The sequence below is a fragment of the Lactuca serriola genome, chromosome 7, assembly GCF_051521515.1.
Source record: "Lactuca serriola cultivar US96UC23 chromosome 7, Lser_US96UC23_V15, whole genome shotgun sequence".
NCBI lineage: Eukaryota > Viridiplantae > Streptophyta > Magnoliopsida > Asterales > Asteraceae > Lactuca > Lactuca serriola.
In genome coordinates this window covers 136082921-136097537 of record NC_136414.1, presented here as the reverse complement: position 1 = coordinate 136097537, position 14617 = coordinate 136082921, and positions in this window count along the sequence as shown.

Here is a 14617-nt window from a genome sequence, read left to right as displayed (position 1 = left end):
GATCTTTTCTTAGATATTAATCTTTTTCAAAGGTGTTACAAAACTTCTTTTATGCTTTTATATTATCAAATGCATGCCCACATATGTATAGTTATATAAGAAATGTTTAAAGGACTTAGGAAGGCTAACCCGCTTTATTTATTTTCCCCGTTGGGATGTGGTCTGGTAGGGTATCGGGTAACCGTCTGAATGTCGTCTAAATATTCGTTATATATATTATGTATACATATGTAGACATAAAAGTGCCTTCAGTCAGTTCAGTACCTTTGGCTAGCAAAGCTATACTTTCGTTGATACTTGTACATTTCTAGTAACTATTATAGGTATAGTTAGGAGATACTACTTGCTATTCCTATTACAAGGAATTACACCAGAGTCAGTTCATTCATGAGTCCATACGAATACATGTTGCTTGTAGAGATACACTTACTTGGATACACTTACATGGGTACACCTACTTGGGTACACTTACATAGATACAATTACTTGGATACACTTACATGAAGACCTTTACATAGATACCTTGTTGAAAGCATGCCTGTATGTGTATAGTTATATAAATAATGTTTAAAGGACTTAGGAAGGCTAACCCGCTTTATTTCCTTTTCCCCATTGGGATGTGGTCTGGTAGGTTATCGGGTATCTGTCTGAAGGTCGTTTAAATATCAGTTATATATTATGTGTACATATATAGACATAATAGTTCAAGTCAGTCGGTTCAGTGCCTTTGGGTAGCAAAGGTATACGTTCATATACTCCGAGTAAACTTTTAGGTATATACTTACTTACAGCGGGTCTCGTGAGAAGACTACTTACTTACAGCGGGGCTCGTGAGAAGACTACTTACCTACATCGGGTCTCGTGAGAAGACTACTTACTTACAGCGGGTCTCGTGAGAAGACTACTTACTTGCTTACTTTCAAAACAGTAGGGTCTTGGTAGAAGACTTCTTTTATAGGGATCATAGGGATTTCTAGGGTTATTCAAACGCTTTCCATTACTTACAAACATTTTCATACTTATACGACTTTCTTTCAAAAAAATGTCAAGACTTTCATTACAAGTTTTACAAATCAAAGACACATTAATACTTATGAATTCACCAGCTTTTTGGCTGATACTCGCTTTCAAAATAACTTGTATTCTCAAGTCACAAATAGACAGGTACGACGACCAGGTTTGTGAAGACGGAGCAGTCCAGACTCGTCTTATTATGATTATTCATTTTATTGTTGTATATTATGAAAGAACGCACTTGTAATCAAAATTATACTATTAATGCAATTGATGATGTTGTTGCTTGTTTACTACTTTACATTGTTGTGATACATTACATGACGTCCTCCGCCCCAGAACGTTTCTGCCGTCCTCGGTTTTGGGGTGTGCCATTCTGACACCTTCGGGAGTCCTCCCGACGCAACTTGTGATGACGCATGCAGTGACGATCAAGCCCACGACGTGGAAAAAGGTGCCACGATGTGGCAAGGGCAGATTTTGCCCTATAAATATATTTGAAGGGCCAACCGTTTAGGGTTGCTATTTTCTCTCATCTCTCTCCCATTTTACCTCGATTTACGTGCAAGAAATATCCCGAAGCCCCAGTATCATCCCGAGACCCGAAGCAAGTCCCGAAGCCCAAATATCCCGAAAAGAAAAGAGTTTTCGAGCTGAAGCTCTGCCCGTGAGGAGTCCGGTTTTTAAGAAGATCTTCCAGATCTACTGAAGAATACTACTTCTATAAGTCGTAGTGTTGTCCGATCATCTTCTGATCAAGTGAGCGTGTAGTTACTTTCTTCTAACGCATAATTATGAAGTATTTTATACAAAATATGTGTTATATGTATATTTTGTTGTTATATGCGTGAATGTATATTCATTTTCTTCTATCTCATGGATATGATTTATTCTCTATGAAATACGTGTTATGTGTATGTGTCTCATCTGTTGTTTGGAATATGTATTGAATGAGAATGCTATACAGGTTTTAAACTATGTATAAAAATATATATTTTTATCTACTAATATGTCGGTAGAACATAGGTAGATAGTTGTGTGATAAACAGATGAGAGGCCTCAATGTTGTTGCTAATTCATTCATCTAGCGGAGTTTAGATGACGACCACATACTTTTCTAGACATTCATGTGGAACGCTAGTAGGTTCGCCACCTATAGATGTTAATGAACTTGGGTGTTCATTCGCTGTACTCCACCCCCCTCATGGTTGCCTTATTTGACTTATATTGTTGAGGAACCCCCGAAGCATGTGTTGTCGCCCCAAAGAAATATTCTTAGACTAGGTCCCTTATGTTAGTTGTCTTAGGGACGTAAAGTGAGAATAACGGAAATGGGTAATTGGGTTATTGTTGGTTGGTGGAATTAAATATAATTATTTATTGTGGGTTGAAAACCCTATATGCTCACCAGGCTCCCAAGCCTGACCCACTCAGTTTTATTTGTATTACAGGAAGTGGCGCAAGGGCATAAGATGGATGAATCATCAAGTTGTTTTGTTTACAAGTCTGTATATGTATATATTTGTTGAACGACTTGTAATGTTATCGTTTATGCTTTATGGTCTGTATCGGAACATGACATCCCGAGTTTTGATTATATAATGAAAATACATTTCTTGATGAAATGCTTTGGTAAATATTATTTTATCATACTTTGTTTTGGGGAACAACTTTCGCAACTCTTTAAATAAAAGGATTACTCTGAAATCATTTTAAAAGCATAAGTTAAACCGGTCTTTTCTGACCGTGATTTTGGGGATGTCACAAAAGACAAGAACGGATAAAACCCGATATTGTTAGTAAACTGATGGATTTAAAGAATATAAGTCACATGGTTCAATCGATGCTACAATTATGCTAAAGTGTGACACTCTCATGTAGACGATGAAGAACTTTTTTGAAGAAGTGAACGAATATTACATTTTCGAGTTTGACGGAAATGAGTTCGGGTATAAGGACGTTTGGAATCTTGTTAAAAATAAACTTGTTTTCATGTAAATGACTCTTTTATTTGTAATGTTTTATGTAATGCTTGTCAGTCCTATATCTTATTCGTAATGTTTATGTTTATGTTTCTATTTTTTTGTAATGGTTTTATGTTATTTGTAATGTTTTTTTGTAATATGTATTATAATATTTGTCAGTCCACCTTACAGACGCCGACGGTCTTTCCATGAGCAAGACACTCCATATTGCAATATGTTGTACATTTTAAGAAAAAAATGTTACAATTATTTATATAAATTATCGTCTAAAAAAGTAGTTAAAATTTAATGAATGTTATCGAAGAAATTAACCACCGATAGTTGGTAACTACAAGTAACCTTGACCGAAACTCCACATTCATTGAGAGTATATGCAGCCTGTGTGTAGTGTTGAGGTTGGAACAAATCATATTCCATTTTTTCCAAAAACCCAACGTACTAACAACATGAAGACTTTCTAACAGTAAATGATTAGAAACATCACTAATGCATTCATAATATCTTTATTTGCTTTTTCGGGACACTCCACTGCTTTTTTTCCTTGGTTTGGTGATTTCTTCAATTTTGGTGTGGAGTCCATCTAAAAAATTAAAACGTTAATTAATTATCAACAACATAATATTTTATAAATACACCAAAATTAGATTAGATTAATAGTCCCCTTGTTCTTGCGCCCTAACAATATGAGTGATTGTTTTTTTTGTGATGTTGAACCACGTCCGGTGACAACTCAACATATTGCCCCGTAGTTGTAGGTCCAACTTCCCCCTCCAAACCATGCATAAATGTATCATCATAATTCAACTTCGTACCATGGTAATATGTTTCTTCCCCCTCTTCATTTATCGTGTGTAACGTCCCAAAAATACGAGCCAAAAATTTCATTTTAAAACATACCATTTGAAAAACATTATAAATAAAACATTCCCGGATCATGACATTTCATAAAAGATGTTGTTTGTCTAGAAACCATTTCGTAAAACATAATACTATCAGAGTACAAAACCCCAAGAGGATCCCATAGTGCGGAATACAAAGCGTGTGTGTGATGTACCGTTACCGTGCCGGCTCCTTCCCCTTCGAAGAAGAGGTACCTGAAACCAAAACTGAAAACTGTAAGCACGAAGCTTAGTGAGTTCCCCCCCATATTACCACATACCATACAATTATATATCATACACACTGCCAGGCAATTCTGGGGTGCCCGATCTACCCGATACGGCCATTCTAGGTGCCAACCTATTCGTGTCAAGCCGTTCTGGGGTGCTGACTACCCATGTCAAGCCATTCTGGGGTGCTGACTATCCATCGGTCCTAACAACCGATCATCGGTGACTATTTCACCCCCTACTGCTACTATCACATATATCATAACATATTATCAGACATATCTGGGGTGTCCGATCTACCCTTCGGTCCTAACGACCGAACATGGGGACTATTCCCCTCCTCCTACTGCTATCACATATAACATATCATGCCGGCATATAAACATATCATCACATACTGTCAGACATATCTGGGGAGTCTGACCTACCCTTCGGTCCTAACAACCGAATTCTACTACTATCACATATACATATCATGCTAGCATATAACATATCAGGTAGTAGCAAGACTAGATGATATCACAAAGATAATCATCTAACATACAACTCCTACTGGTGGGCCGGCATTGTGGTCGTAGACCCACCGCTACTGGAAGGTAACTCACCTTAAAGTAGTTGCTGATCTGTGTGGGAATTGACTGTCTTCTGCTGCTGCCGCTCCAGAAATCCTCCGACTATAATTCCCACAAAACCCTTAGTCAATTACTGCTAACCGACCTCAGGGTAAAATTACCATTTACCCCTTACCAATCAAGAGTCAAAGTCAAAGTCAACTGCCAGTTGGCCCGACTCGCCGAGTTGACTTGCCAACTCGCCAAGTCCCTATCCCTCTGTCCAACCATAAACCCGTCTCTACTCGTCGAGTTAAGCATTGACTCGATGAGTCCTCCTTCTAAACTAAAGGCCAATAGTCCTTCATCCTACTCGTCGAGTTGTATGAACAACTCGCCGAGTTCATCTTCATCCGAAGAACACTCTATGCTGAGACTCGCCGAGCTGTATGAACAACTCGCCGAGTATGTTCTTGAGGCAAGAAGATTGCCTTGAACTCGCCGAGTCATGGCATTGACTCGCCGAGTTACTTCATGAATGAGTCTGGCTTCCGACCCACTGAGTCACACCCCATGACTCACTACTCCTACCCGCAACACGAAAAAGGGGAAAAACTCGTGGACTCGCGACTCGACTCGCCGAGTCAGCCACATGCAAAAACTATACACGCGATTCTGCTTGAATCCAACTCATGTCATTCATAGATATGGGTTTCTATGGCCTAATTAACACGTAAAGTTTCCAACTTTACGTGTAAATAATCACCCATGAGGGTTTTAGGGCTCAAAATGCACCAAAATAGTATATCTAGGGCTTTCATGCAATATGGCTCCATAAAGGCAGTAGATCCAAGCTCCTGGAGCTCAATCATGCCTAGATCTAGAGGCTAAACAACTTATTACGAACCCTAAAACACAAACAAGCTTGGGAAAGGCTCAAGAAGGACTTTCATGGAGCTACAAGGGACAATAAGCATGAAAACAGAGGGAAACTAAGTTATACCTTAAGGAATCACTGAGATAACACAAATATGCCTGACCTCCTTCTTCTCTTCTTTATCTACTCTCCTTCCCTCTCCAAATCTTCAAGAAAACACACCAAAATGCTTCAAACTCACAAGGAACAAGGCTTGAACGAAGTATAGAGCTCTGAGGGTGAAAGGGGCGAGCTTGGGGGCGGATAAGAGGGTTTAAATAGGGTGAAAACCCTTGAAATTTAGGGTTTCATCAGACAGCGGGGACTCGCCGAGTCCAGAATATGGACTCGCCGAGTCGCCAACTTAAACGTGTTCCGGATCCCGTCTCTACTCGGCGAGTCGGACCTACAACTCGCCGAGTCCAAGGCTAAAAATGAAAAATACTAAGATAAATTTTACGTACCAGGAACCAGGTGCTACAAATCTCCCCCACTTATTTTAGACTTCGTCCTCAAAGTCTGCTGCTCGATCCTGAAACAGCTCGGGGTAAGGCTCCATCATTTCTTCCACCGGCTCCCAAGTCCACTCTGACCCCTTTCGGTGTTGCCACTGCACCTTCACTAATTTCACCCTCTTGTTCCTTAGATCCTTCGACTTCTGGTCAAGGATTGCGACTGGGCGCTCAATGTAATTCAGGCCGTCAATAACCTGTATATCCTCTAACGGCACCACCGCTGAATCATCCACGAGGTATTTCTGCAGCTGGGAGACATGGAAGGTGTTGTGGATCTGACTGAGCTCGGCTGGCAGATCCAGCCTATATGCCACCTTGCCCACCCGGGCTACAACCCTGAACGGACCAATGTATCTCGGGCCCAACTTGCCCCGCTTCTTGAATCGAATGACGCCTTTCCAAGGCGACACTTTTAGGAGAACCATATCCCCGACCTGGAATTCCAGGTCTGATCGACGCTTGCCGGCGTAACTTTCTGCCGACTCTACGCAGTCTGAAGCCTGCTTCGAACCTGTTGGATCCTCTCGGTCGTCTTAAGCACCACCTCGATGCTCCCCATGACCCTCTGGCCAACTCCACCCCAACATATCGGGGTCCTGCACCTCTGTCCATACAAAATCTCGAATGGGGGACGGTCAATGCTCGCGTGGTAGCTGTTGTTGTATGAGAACTCAACCAAAGGAAGATAGGTATCCCAACTACCACCAAAGTCTAATACGCATGCCGCAACATATCCTCCAACATCTGGATAGTCCACTCGCTCTGACCATCCGTCTACGGGTGAAAGGTGGTGCTAAAATGCAAACGAGTGCCTAACTCATCATGAAACCTCTTCCAAAACCTGGAAGTGAACCGCACATCACGATCTGATATCACTGACACTGGCACCCCATGTCGTGCCATTATCTCCCTGAGATAGATATCGGCCAACTTTTCGGCCGAGACACTCTTCTGAATCGGAATAAAATGGGCGCTCTTGGTCAACAGATCCATGATGACCCAAATCGAATCCACTCCTCGCACCGTCCAGGGAAGCTTCGTGATAAAATTCATCGTAATATCTTCCCATTTCGATAACGGGATATCTAACGGTTGCATCTTGCCGTGCGGTCTCTGATGCTCGACCTTGACCTTCCTGCAGGTCAAACATCGCTCGACGTACCAGGCCACATCCTGCGTCATGCAGAGCCACCAATAGTCTAGACGAAGATCCCGATACATCTTCGTCGCCCCTGGATGAATAGAGAATCGAGATTTGTGCGCCTCCTCCATCAAGTTCTGGTGCACGCCTCCGTGATACGGCACCCACACCCTACGGTGTAGTGTCAGCAACCCTCGGCTATCATAATCAAAGGAGGTGACTTGACCCACTATTCTCTCACTCTTCCGATGTTCCTCCTTCATAGCCTTCTGCTGGGCTTCCCGAATATGCTCTAACAGTGGTGTCACCACCGTCATCCTCATACACACATCCCTGATCGGTGCCGCCTTACGACTAAGCGCATCGGCCACCACGTTGGCCTTCCCCGGGTGGTAAAGGATCTCGCAATCATAATCCTTCACCACGTCCAACCACCGACGCTGCCTCATGTTCAGATTCGGCTGATCCATGAGGTACCTCAAACTCTTGTGGTCCGTGTAAATGGTACATCGAACCCCGTAGAGGTAATGCCGCCAAATCTTGAGGGCGAAGACCACCGCCCCCAACTCTAAATCATGCGTCGGGTAGTTCGCCTCGTGAGGCTTCAGCTGCCTCGAGGTATAAGCAATGACATGACCCCTCTGCATCAATACCATGCCTAAGCTCGAGATGGACGCATCACAATATACCACAAAATCCTCTACGCCCTCGTGCAGGGCTAAGATTGGCGCCTCGCACAATCTCTGTCTCAGAATCTCGAACTCTGCCTGCTGCTCAGGCCCCCATCGAAAGTCCACGGCTTTCCTAGTCAACCGTGTCAGGGGTACGACTATCTTGGAGAAATCCTAAATGAATCTCCGATAATAGCATGCTAATCCTAGGAAACTCCGAATCTCGGATGGAGACTTCGGAACCTCCCATCTCATCACGGCCTCCACCTTGGCCGAGTCTACTGATATCCCGCTCTGGTTGACGAGGTGCCCAAGAAACTGCACCTCGCACAACCAAAACTCACATTTGGAGAACTTGGCGTACAAGCTCTCCCTCCTCAAGGTCTCCAAAACCTCTCTCAGTTGGTCCTCATGCTCCTCCTGCGTCTTGGAATAAACCAAGATGTCATCAATGAAAACTATCACAGACCGATCCAACATTGGTCTACACACGCGGTTCATGAGGTCCATGAACGCGACAGGAGCATTGGTGAGCCCAAACGACATCACCACGAACTCATAATGGCCATAACGCATCTGAAACGCTGTCTTCTGTACATCCTCCTCTCTGACCCTCATCTGATGATAACCTGAACGCAAATCGATCTTGGAGAACCAAGATGCTCCCTGTAACTGATCAAAGAGGTCATCAATCCTCGGGAGTGGGTAACGGTTCTTCACCGTTACCTTATTCAACTCTCGGTAATCTATACACATCCGATGTGACCCGTCCTTCTTCTTCACAAACAGGATCGGGGCTCCCCATGGTGAACTGCTCGGTCGAATAAATCCCTTGTCTAGCAGCTCCTGCGGCTGCATAGACAACTCCTGCATCTCGGGAGGAGCCAACCGATATGGTGCCTTGGCTATCGGAGCCGCACCAGGAACTAGGTCGATCCTGAACTCTACCTGACGCTCCGGAGGTATTCCAGGTAGCTCCTCCGGGAAAACATTAGCGTAGTCTCGCACCACTGGAACCTCGCTCATCGTCGTCTTACCCGCATCCCGGGTATCCATAACATACGCGACGTATCCCGCGCAACCCTGCTGAAGGTAGCGCCTAACTCTCGCTGCTGAACATATTGTGGGTCTACGTTGTGGCCTCTCGCCGTGGATCACCAACTCTCCCCCACTTGGGGTCCTGATCCGCACTAGCTGCTGTGCGCAATCTATCATTGCCCCATTAAGGATCAATCAATCCATGCCTATAATCACCTTGTTCCCCCGCAATGGGATGGGAACCAAATCCACCAAATAGCGCGCCTCAAATAACCTTAGGACACAATCCCTGAATACTGTCGACGCTCGCACCGATCGATCATTGGCAATCTCTACCTCTAAAGGGCAATCCAACATGCCTGAAGACTCTGCAAACCTCTTGCTAAGTGCAAGGGAAACAAATGATCGGGTGGCACCCGAGTCAAACAACACCTGAACAGGAATACCGTTCACATGGAACGATCCTAATGCATATACACAGAGCACATATCAATATCATAACATTGCAAAAATAAAGTAGAGGGAAAGAATCATACCCGTCACCACATCGGGTGCGGCGCGTGCCTCCTCTGTCGTCAGCTGAAATGCTCGGGTCCTCACCATTGGAGCCTCTGACTTGACCTGTCGGCCATCTGTAATCCGAAGGGTAGCTGGAGTTGGCGCCTTAGCCGACGCTGATGCTGTCAACTGGGGGCAATTGGCCTTCTTGTGGCCCCTCTGGTTGTAGTGGAAACACAGCAACTCCGATGTCTGGATCACAGGTGCAGGGGCGCTACAATCCCTGCTGAAATGCCCCGTCTTGCCGCACTTATAGCAGCCCGACGCTCCCAACCTACATGCCCCCTCATGAGGCCTGCCGCATTTCTTGCAGCGGCTCGGTCCTGACTAGCCTTTCGGTCTACCATCTGGTCCCTTGGGCTTCTTCCCCGAAGCCCCGCCTGCCTGACCCTCCTCTGTCTTCCTATTCCGGATGTGCTCCAGATCTATCTCCCTCTCCCTTGCCCTGGAAATCATAGAGTCCAGGGTAGGGCAAACTGAAAAACTGACATGCTCCCGAATATCAGCTCGTAGCATGTCATGATAGCGGGTCCTCCTCATATCCTCATCACCCGCATATTGGGGTACCAATAACGCTCTCTCCCGGAAGTTGGCGGTGATCTCCGCCACAGTCTCCGTCGTCTGTCTCATATCCAAGAACTCCCTGGCAAGCTGCTGAAGCTCGACAGTCGGCGCAAACTCTGCCCTGAACTTGGTTGCGAAGTCCGACCAAGTCATAACCTCGACAGCCGAGGCTCCCAACGAGTCACCCACGGACTCCCACCAATCCCTAGCTCGATCTCGTAAACACCCTGCTGCAAACCTCACCTTCGACCCCTCAGGGCAGAAGCTAATCATCTGTGCGGACTCAATGTATGCAATCCATCGCCTGGCAGCTATGGGGTCCTTCACCCCGTGAAAATCCGGCGCACCACTGCCCCGGAAGTCCTTGAAGGACAGTGTGTGAGATCCCGACTGGCCAGATGCCATGTCGCTCCTGAATGCCCTGAGGCGATCCTCCATCAACTCCAATATCCCTTCCTTGATCGACCCGAAGATAATGGGGGTCGACTCAAGGATGGCTCTGGTGATCTCTGACGCGATGAACCCGCGTAGCCCCTCATCTACTGGCTCGGAACCTGATCCCGAACCCGATCCCTCTCCTGAACTGCCAACTGCTGGCCTCGAGCATAGTACCACTATTCTAAAATGCAAAAATAATAATTGTTAGCGATACTGACACCTCTGGAGGGATCACACTTACTACAAGTTCCCTGGTCTTATCTTGGCCTTCCTTAGTTCGGGTACAGATCCTCTGCTTTCAGTAGTACGGGCCCATACTACCTTCCACATCTATCCGTACCCTTTCCAAAGAGTGCATTGACTCCACCAGGCCCCTTTCACTACTGTTGATCACTGCTAAACTCATCCTAGGCTTACCCCAAGAAATCTTTAACTCCACCCTACCCGGTCCTCAGCTGCTGAAGGCCTCCTTGTAATGTCAATTAGTCATTACCTGAATACCATCACATCTGGTGAGGCTCAGATAATCCTTCGAGTATCAGACTCGGCTTTACACGGTTAGACTCAGACAAAAGCCGCGCAGTAAGGCCAAATCCAACACTATAAGATTATTCAACCATGATCACATGTGACGTGACGTATTCATCTAATGTCTAACTCCCATTACTCAGAGTCCCCTCGAAGCACAAAGCAAGTAGCATTTAGACACAAGGAACAATCTCAGGCAATTCCATCCTCATAGAGGACAGTTGTACTAGCATACAATGCTAAACTCATACTATCAGGTATAACCCTAACAGGCTATCCTACTGCTGTCTACTCAATTATAGCATGCAATTTTCATACACTGAAGCACATAAGGCGGGCACATAAGGCATCATTCCTAGATCCTTAGTCCTATTCTAGCATGTTGTTCTACTGAAACTGATAAACATAACATAAGCTTGTATGGGTACTTTGGGGAATACTTACTTGAGCTTGGCCGGTCGCGCACATCACACACTTTGTTCTTTCTTAAAACCCTTTACTTAGCCTTTTAGAAAACATTTTCTTTTTCTAAAATCTTTTAATCCCTCGATTTGAGTTCAAACACCCCCGAAGGTGTGTCCGAATCCCTTAAACCACGGCTCTGATACCAACTTGTAAGGTCCCAAAAATACGAGCCAAAAATTTCATTTTAAAACATACCATTTGCAAAACATTATAAATAAAACATTCCCGGATCATGACATTTCATAAAAGATGTTGTTCGTCTGGAAACCATTTCGTAAAACATAATACTATCAGAGTACAAAACCCCAGGAGGATCCCATAGTGCGGAATACAAAGCGTGTGTATGATGTACCGCTACCGTGCCGGCTCCTTCCCCTTCGAAGAAGAGGTACCTGAAACCAAAACTGAAAACTGTAAGCACGAATCTTAGTGAGTTCCCCCCATATTACCACATACCATACAATTATATATCATACACACTGCCAGGCAATTCTGGGGTGCCCAACCTACCCGGTACGACCATTCTGGGGTGCCGACCTACCCGTGTCAAGCTGTTCTAGGGTGCTGACTACCCATGTCAAGCCATTCTGGGGTACTGACTACCCATCGGTCCTAACAACCGATCCTCGGGGACTATTTCACCCCTACTACTACTATCACATATATCATAACATAACATATTATCAGACATATCTGGGGTGTCCGGTCTACCCTTAGGTCCTAACGACCGAACTTGGAGACTATTCCCCTCCTACTACCGCTATCACATATAGCATATCATGCCAGCATATAAACATATCATCACATACTGTCAGACATATCTGGGGAGTCTGACCTACCCTTCGGTCCTAACAACCGAATTCTACTACTATCACATATACATATCATGCTAGCATATAACATATCAGGTAGTAGCAAGCCTAGATGATATCACAAAAACAATCATCTAACATACAACTCCTACCGGTGGGCCGGCATTGTGGCCGTAGACCCACCGCTACTGGAAGGTAACTCACCTCAAAGTAGTTGCTGATCTGTGTGGGAACTAACTGTCTTCTGCTGCTGGCGCTCCGGAAATCCTCCGACTATAATTCCCACAAAACCCTTAGTCAATTACTGCTAACCGACCTCAGGGTAAAATGACCATTTACCCCTTACCAATCAAGAGTCAAAGTCAAAGTCAACTGCCAGTTGGCCCGACTCGCCGAGTTGACTTGCCAACTCGCCGAGTCCCTATCCCTCTGTCCGACCATAAACCCGTCTCTACTCGTCGAGTTAAGCATTGACTCGACGAGTCCTCCTTCTAAACTAAAGGCCAATAGTCCTTCATCCTACTCGCCGAGTTGTATGAACAACTCGCCGAGTTCATCTTCATCCGAAGAACACTCTATGATGAGACTCGCCGAGTCTGTTCTTGAGGCAAGAAGATTGCCTTGAACTCGCCGAGTCATGACATTGACTCGCCGAGTTACTTCATGAGTGAGTATGGCTTCCGACCCACTAAGTCACACCCCATGACTCACTACTCCAACCCGGAACACGAAAAAGGGGAAAAACTCGGGGACTCGCGACTCGACTTGCCGAGTCGTTCGCCGAGTCAGATGAACGACTCGCCGAGTCTGCCACATGCAAAAACTATACACGCGATTCTGCTTGAATCCAGCTCATGTCTTTCATAGATATGGGTTTCAACTTTACGTGTAAATAATCACCCATGAGGGTTTTAGGGCTCAAAATGCACCAAAATAGTATATCTAGGGCTTTCATGCAATATGGCTCCATAAAGGCAGTAGATCCAAGCTCCTGGAGCTCAATCATGCCTAGATCTAGAGGCTAAACAACTTATTACGAACCCTAAAACACAAACAAGCTTGGGAAAGGCTCAAGAAGGACTTTCATGGAGCTACAAAGGACAATAAGCATGAAAACAGAGGGAAACTAAGTTATACCTTAAGGAATCACTGAGATAACACAAATATGCCTGGCCTCCTTCTTCTCTTCTTGATCTACTCTCCTTCCCTCTCCAAATCTTCAAGAAAACACACCAAAATGCTTCAAACTCACAAGGAACAAGGCTTGAACGAAGTATAGAGCTCTGAGGGTGAAGGGGGCGAGCTTGGGGGCGGATAAGAGGGTTTAAATAGGGTGCAAATCCTTGAAATTTAGGGTTTCATCAGACAGCGGGGACTCGCCGAGTCGCCAACTTAAACGTGTTCCGGATCCCGTCTCTACTCGGCGAGTCGGACCTACAACTCGCCGAGTCCAAGGCTAAAAATGAAAAATACTAAGATAAATTTTACGTACCAGGAACCAAGTGCTACATCGTGTCCTCCCCACTAAAACCTATATGTGGTTTATCTTTTTTCTGTAATACACAATCTACTTTAGAAGTTAAGTCAGCCACAACGCCTATTAGACGCTTCATCAATGTCTTTGTGCTCGTCTTCTTCTTCTTTACCGACCTTGTTGATGTGTCGCTTGACATATAACTTCTTTATACTCGAGGCTGTTGCAAGGTAGAAGCATTTGTGGCCGTTTCGGTCGAAGATGTTTCCGACTTGTACTTCTTTCTTCGAGGAGGCGATGCAACAATAGGTGGTGGACTTTGCTGCCGTGGGGGAGATTCTTCACGGTTAAGAGTCCAATTCACATAGCGAATATAAAACGACTCCATGATATCCATCTTGTTTGCCACTACAGCAACATACTGGTTGTTAGGCTGCAAAAATCAGATTGTTAGTTTAACATGAACAAACATTGGAATTTGTAACTATATATAATTATAATATAAAAAACATACCATAGACACATTGATTATTCGACAACATTGAACCCAAGATAATGGTGTTTTTCTTCTCTACGACCTCGTTCGTGGCAATTTTGTTGACATGTGAACATAATATTATGTTGCCTCTAGGAACGTCTCCAAAATCCATATCTATGGAAAAAAGGGAAGTATGATGCTATTATAGTATAAAAATGAAAGTATAACGGTATTATGTAGAACGGAAATACAATGTTAATATGGTATAAAAAACGAAAGTATGATAACTATTTAAATACATTAGAAACTAACCTTAAACGAGAGTATAAAACTGGGAACGGTATACTTGTGTACTTTCGT